At 38.8% G+C, this 6922-nt stretch overlaps 1 long non-coding RNA gene across 1 annotated transcript; it reads right to left on the bottom strand.

Moving 5' to 3' along the window:
• Positions 1 to 2409: 2409 nt before the first annotated feature.
• On the bottom strand, positions 2410 to 5214 carry LOC127666180 (uncharacterized). The gene is made up of 3 exons (XR_007973560.1): positions 4981 to 5214; positions 4426 to 4629; positions 2410 to 2894 (listed from the first exon to the last, which is right to left on the bottom strand). It is a non-coding gene; the product is annotated as an uncharacterized LOC127666180 (long non-coding RNA).
• Between the last annotated feature and the right edge of the window lie 1708 nt (positions 5215 to 6922).

Genomic DNA, 6922 nt, shown 5'->3' with positions numbered 1-6922 from the left:
CTGAAAACCTTTCCATCCTCATTCTTCGTCATTTTCCAAATTCAAATCTGGGTCCTAACTTCACAAACACAGCATTGTCTTTCCAGAATTTGTAATGTCCTGCTCAGTGCCTGAAATACAGCTTCCTCCTACCATTCACCAATAGTGAGGAACTATTCACGCAGCACAGTTACCTTCTCCAGGATGCCACATCTTGATCCATAGTCCTGCTTGAGAGACTAGCCCAATGTCCTCTTACGAATCTGTGCTTTCTTAACCATGCCCTTCTTCACTGCTGACTAGCAAGTTTAGCAGTATGACTAGAATTTTAGACTCTTCAAAGGAAACAGTGAAGAATAATGTTCAAAAACATCCATGTGTGAATGGAATAAATGAAGATTTAAATACTAGAAATATTCTTAAACACATTACATGTATAGAAGGCCAGTCAAGACCATCCCTTTGAACTCCAGTCTTGCTATGTATAAAATATATTTAATGAGATCTTCTGTTTAAGGTGTTTTGTATCCTATGTTGCAAGGTCTTGACATACTACTTCACACGTGACCAGATGACATCATTGTACTCCATTTTGCCCGATGTGCACTGCCTGCTGTGTAGCAGGCCTTTTAAAATGCACGTGCACTAGCTCCCACCGCTGACTTGTTGATGGCTGTGTCTGATGAAGTCAGAGGGTGGACACAGGCAGAGAGGAAATAGAACTTTCCAAATCCTAACACACTTTACTAAAGTGGAGGTGCTGAGTGACCACAGCCGCTAGTGAGAAGCTATGCAAAGGCGCCAGCTCAGCTCTCAAGCACACATTCCGACAAAGGATTGCGCTGTTATCCCAGAATTGTTCATTCCAAGCTCGGTTGCCTCTGAAATCAGTAAAAAAAAAAAAAAAAAGGGTATAGCCTTTCAAATGCAACTTGGTACTATCCGGGGATACTAATCACAAACCCTCAAATATAGCCTTTTGTTTATAACTCTGCCATATTGTCCTGGGGGATCTAAGCCAGACACACTGTACGTGTAGACTTGATGCAATCTCTACACCACTCATACTTTACTCCTACTTGTTTCAAAATGATTGAATCCTACTGACTTCTGATACTAAGGATAACACATGAAAAAAAAAGATGAAGATAACTTTTCTAAACAAGACCCCAAAATTATAAAATGAAATGTAGGTCAACTGCAGCACTCTTTATCCATCGATGGGTAAATTCAAGATCTTAGGAAGCTATGCAGAAGTGCTCCTTAGAAATAACAGAAAGCCAGTTTTCTGACTTCAGATCTTTACTGAATCAACTCAGCTCCATCTTTTTGAACAATGAAACAGCTTACAATGAAATAAATACATTCCTAATATCCCCCCTGTGTATTTTCTATGTCTTAAGAGAAAATTTTATTAAGATGTCTATTCATGCACCTACAAGTTGAAGCCTGTTCACAGAAGATTAGAGAAAGGTGTAAGGCAATTGGCTTTATAGTTTCCTAACTAGGGTTTAAAATTTGGTGAGAAATAATCTTTTTCACAGTCCGTGTACAGTGAGAGGCCAGATTAAGGGATTTCTGGAAAAGAAAGTTTATATGAATGACTTTTTAATGCCTGTGTACAAAAGTTTGGGTATAAAATATCTCCCAGAGGATCCTGTTTTATATCACTATATCCTCCCTGCTTTGATATAACTCATTATAGCCCAGAAAAAAAAACATGGAACCAAATAACTATGGAGTGATGAATTTAATATAATAAGCCAAAAAATAAATAACTCATTACTCCTTTCAAGTCATTCACGTTATTTCTAAATTTTTATTTAAAAAATTGTCCTCACAAGATATAGTTTGATCACATTCTTTCCCATATTCTTACTTCTCCAAGATCTTCCCCACCTCTCTAACAATCCAACTTCATGTTCTCTCTCTCTCTCTCTCTCTCTCTCTCTCTCTCTCTCTCTCTCTCTCTCTCTCCTTCTCTTTCAAAAGTCAAAACATAACTACAAAGAAAAGACAAAAATATAGTAAAGGTGTACACACAAAAAAAGCCCTGGACTCCGTTTTATGTTTGCCAGTGATTCATTGATCATGAGGCCACACCTAGAGCTTAATTGATATACTTAATAATAATCTGTTGGAGGAAACTGGCTTCCTTTCCAGGTAGGTATCAATTGAAAATGACTTATGGGTTTAGGAGTAGGGCTTTGTGTGCACTTGCCCTTCTCAGAACTGGGATCAGATCTGCCTCAGATGTGTGCAGCACTTAGGCATGCTGTCACAATCTCTGCAAGTGTCTATGTGTATCGGTTGCTGTGTATCGGGAAAACACTGCTTTTCTAGAGTTGTCTGCCACCTTACAATCCCTGTGCTTCCTGTTCCTCATAGATTCCTGATCTTTGGGGGGATAAGACTGTTGAAAACACACAGTTCAAAACTCTATAACATATTTATTTTTAAATAGTTTGTCACAATGACAGAAAGCCGTCTAGCAATCTTTGGATTGCAAATGAAGTTAGCTTCTACATTTATCCTCTGAATCTAAATTCCATTTAGTAATAGCATCCATACAAATCTTGAATAATACACAATATACTTATAATGTTATCATTTCTACACATAATCAATACAGTGCCGATTAGTGAGATAATTTATTATTTTTATACCGAGGTTTTGAAATGCCATTTGTATTTTCACTGCAGTTTGGACTAAGGGGATGATAATATTGAACATTGCATGTGGTCAGAGGCTATGGTGTGAGGATCGCATAGGTCAAGGACACCGCAACAAGATGAAGGGGAAGGAGTAAATCAAAAGTCTGAAGCCATCCAGATCAGAGCTTGAAGTCTGTCCTCTTCCTAAGTAAAATGTCATCCACACTCCTGCACGGAGAGCCACTGTGAGCCTCAGATAGTCTGTACAGGGAAGAGAAATGGCAGTGCCTGCATTTAAAAGCTGTTATGAAAATAGAGGAGATATCAGTAAGCACAAGGTATGTCTTTCCTTCCCAGGGAATCATCACATGTGTTTCACTGCTCTCTTCAAAGAGTCGGTGCTAGCTTCATCCTTGTACAATGGGTGACAAAGAATAAATGTTAGTGAAACTAATGGTCCTGTGTTACTGCTGCGGTTGTATCCACTTGTGGTTCATATTTTCCTTGAATAAATCAACCATTAAAATGCTTTGGCAAGGCTTGCAAGCTGTAGAGGTATTGACAGTGGTGGGTGGTCCAGCGGAGTCATGAGCCGAGGCTGGAGTTGGCATCCTCAAGAGGAGAGCCCGTTAGAGTGAAGGAAATGAGACAGTACGGAAATGAGAGAAATCGGGGAAGATGTGCTACAGACATCGCTGACACAAAAGCACCGGAACTGTTATAATCCATTTCCAAGGGTAAGTTTCCATTACCGCGGGTACATTAGACAAGTGTTAATGAGAGGGGAATGTATCCCCATTAAGAAAAAAAAATTCAAAAACCACATTTATCCTGATGCACAAAAACAAGTTGAAAACATTTTCCCTACTAAGGAGTACACTGGAGAACCAATACAGGGTCACAGATGTAGCTCAGTAGTAGAGTACTTACCCAGCATGCCCAGAGCCCCAAGATTAATTCTCATACAAAAACAGTAAGTACTAATTAATAGCAAAAGTAGAACTTTCCAGTAATATGATAAAATGTGAAGATGCCTGGTATACATGTCATGGCTCTGCAGAGAAGCAAACAGGATTATTATTGATCACCATATATATACATACACACACAATTATTGTGTATCAATTGTGTAAGTTTTCAAAATTCAGTTCATACATATGAAAGGTTCTAGATGGAGAGTGTATTCACTCTTAATCCCTTGACAGAAGATGGTCCTCTTCTATTCAGGGAAGGTCGCCCTCTTTACCTGAGCTCACTGCTTAAGGGGGGTTGCAGATGGAGCTGTGGGGGATGAAGAGGGTAACCATCCAGCTAACCAGATCAACCGCATCAACTCTGGAGATGAGTCCGGAAAAATGCCACAGCCACAGGACCCTCACTTCCCATCTCATGTAATCGAAAGTGATACCTCCCCTTGGGTGTTTTTTTTTTTTTTTTTTTTTGTCTCTTAAACATCTTTAACCAGAAGAGCTGGTAACATAAAATAAGATCCAAAGCAGAGCATAAAGAAAGACAAGTTCTAATCTGGAAAAGGGAGAGGTGGTGGGGAGAAATTAATACATTTATAGGAAAAGACATAGTGACATAATTCTTTGGTGGAAAACACTGGATGATAGACAGCCCAAGACGGTGACTTTCTTCTTAATGGAAAGATTAATTTATATCCAAACAACTTTGTAAATGATGTCAATCTGTATTACAGATTGGTAAAGTTTCCACTGAACAAGTCCAATTTAAAGCACTAGATTCTACTAAAGCATTAGCCTCGAATCGTATACTTTATAATACTCACACGTCTTTATGATCTCGTCAGTGAATTTCATAAGATTCCCTGTTCCTGTTCCCTGTTCCTCTGTGCTTGAGGCTTCCTAGAACTCTGAAATCTCAGAAGAACCATTTCCCTGTGGATTTCCACAAAGCATGTAAAGTAGAAGGATTCGTTTTTAAGACACAGTTTTCGTTTATTCTGCAACTGTTTGTTGAGTGCTGCCTTGTACTAAGGAGAGAAGCACAAAGACACAGCCCTGAGCAGACATCACACTGAGCCAGCGGCAACTTGCAAAATGAATAAAGGTTCTCCAACCTAGGAAGTCAGTACCCCCCCCCACTTTCTCTCTCCCCCCCCTCTCTGTCCCTCTCTCTCCTTGTTCTGTCTCCCTTTCTTCTGCCCCCTCATTACTCCCTCTCTTCTTTTCCTTCCTCCCTTCCTCCCTCCTTCCCTCTCTTCCTATTCCTCAATTGATATCATTGTGCAATGATTTAAAAAAATTCTAGAGTTGAAGTTTATGCCCTATTTCCACTAAGAAAAAAAAAATGTGTTTTAAAGTCATATAGAATTGGTTAGTACATTAAAATAAACAAACACTAGAAGATACCACAACCCACGGCAGGGCGTGCGGCACGGCGATCAGCCCTCCAGCAGCTATCTGACACGGTTTTGGTTTTGTCACACAGTGCATCCTTTTTTCCTTGAGAAATGACTCCTCGGCTGTCAGTCAGCGCTCCTTGAATCTTTCTATGTTATTCCATCAAACCCACTCTTTCCTCGGGGCATCGTGAGCTGTTAGCACGGGCACTAGGTTTCAGTTTCACTTTTTCAAACTGATAGTATTGAAAAAAAAAACCCCGAAGTGAAAGTGTGAATCATAACACACTCGGGAGCCTAGGGCCAGCGACCCATTTATAACTCAGAAAACCATGGGGTATTTCCAAACTGATGTCATTCAAAGAAAGAATGCCGGGGGTGCTGAAGAATGAGAGAAATTACCCAGGCTGTTGGGGGATTTAGATAACAAGTGGGATATTCCCAGCTAATTATTTTTATATTTAAAAAAAAAAATGTTTTTCCCAAGACCAATCTAAGTTTCAAATCCTCACGCTGACAGAAATCTCAGAAATTGCAGCTGTACTTGAGTCACTTTTAATGCTCATAACTGAGACAATGCACACTGAGATTCTGATTTAGAGAGGACAGCACCAAGCCAAGGATAGAGACATGCCTGGATAATGCAGCTTTTGGGAGGCTGAGCCAGGATAACAAGTTCTAGGCCACAATGGGCTCCATAGCAAGTTAAAAAACCTTTCTCTGAAACGCAATGGCTGACAATATACTTCACTGTTGAAACATTTATTTACTAAGCTAAATCCCTGGGTTCAACTCTTTGCACCTATTAATAAGGAATACTACAATATATTGGACTTTTTATATTGGACTTTTATTTTCTTTGAAGATGTAACTAAATGCTATCTGTCATAACATCGTCAGAAACTATTTTGCTTACAAATATGATATTACACAGAAGAAAATCTTTGCTCATTGATTGAGTTTTATTTTATACTCTGAAAAAAGACAAATAGACATCAATTGTAATTTTTTGAATGAAACAGTTAATAAGGTATTTCTCTTTTCCCCATGACAATGACGCTTTTGGAAACTTTTCAGGTTTTTGTATATGTTAAACCCAGCACATATCATAAAGAAGGGATGTTTTCCAATGAATATTTTCTTCTTGCCCTCCACATTTGCTAAGAAAATGCTGCCGGCATCAGCTTCGCCATATTGGCCCTTCTGTTTGCTGGTTGCTTTGGTAATGTTGTTTTATATTCACTTGTGACTTGAAGTCACTGTTACCCTTTGCGATGAATGTACAAACTTGGTCTCTTGTGAATCAATGTCCCGGACATGTTAAAAAGCAGAGCTTTCTCCACATACCAATGTTTATTAATATCTCCATTTTCCCCTTGGCTTCTGAGTCACGTGCACGGGCTTAATGGTTAAGCCCCAAATACTGTCTCAATACCTGAAATACAACAACTAATTTATTATTCTGGATCTTTCAAATTACTTTCCCAATCAGACAGGGTTAAGGAATAAATTTTAACATGTATCAGCATATTAATTTCCTCCTGTTTCCTAGAGTACTTGGAAGTTCACAGACTTTGAGAAGTGAAATTCATAAATTATTAGATCGGTCATGGTGGCATGCACCCATAATCCCAGCATTTCAGAGGCCAGGCAGGAAGATCACACATTCACTCAAGGATAGCTTAGACCACACAACAAGATGCTTTCTCAAACATTAAAAAAGAAGGATTGAAAGAAAATGTATGCAGATGAAGTCGAGCAAGAAATAGATGGGAAATCTCTATGTTCTCAATTTTATTATGAAGCTAAAACATTTCTAAAAATAGGGTTTGTTATTTAAAAAAAAAGAACAAACCATTAAGCACAAATTAAATCATAGAATATATTCGATGACATCAGCATTTTAATGTCTACCCATTCAACC

Source organism: Apodemus sylvaticus, chromosome 15 (genome assembly GCF_947179515.1).
Source record: "Apodemus sylvaticus chromosome 15, mApoSyl1.1, whole genome shotgun sequence".
Classification (NCBI taxonomy): Eukaryota; Metazoa; Chordata; class Mammalia; order Rodentia; family Muridae; genus Apodemus; species Apodemus sylvaticus.
Note: the sequence above shows the minus strand (reverse complement) of the source record. Positions and strands in the feature narration are given on the sequence as shown.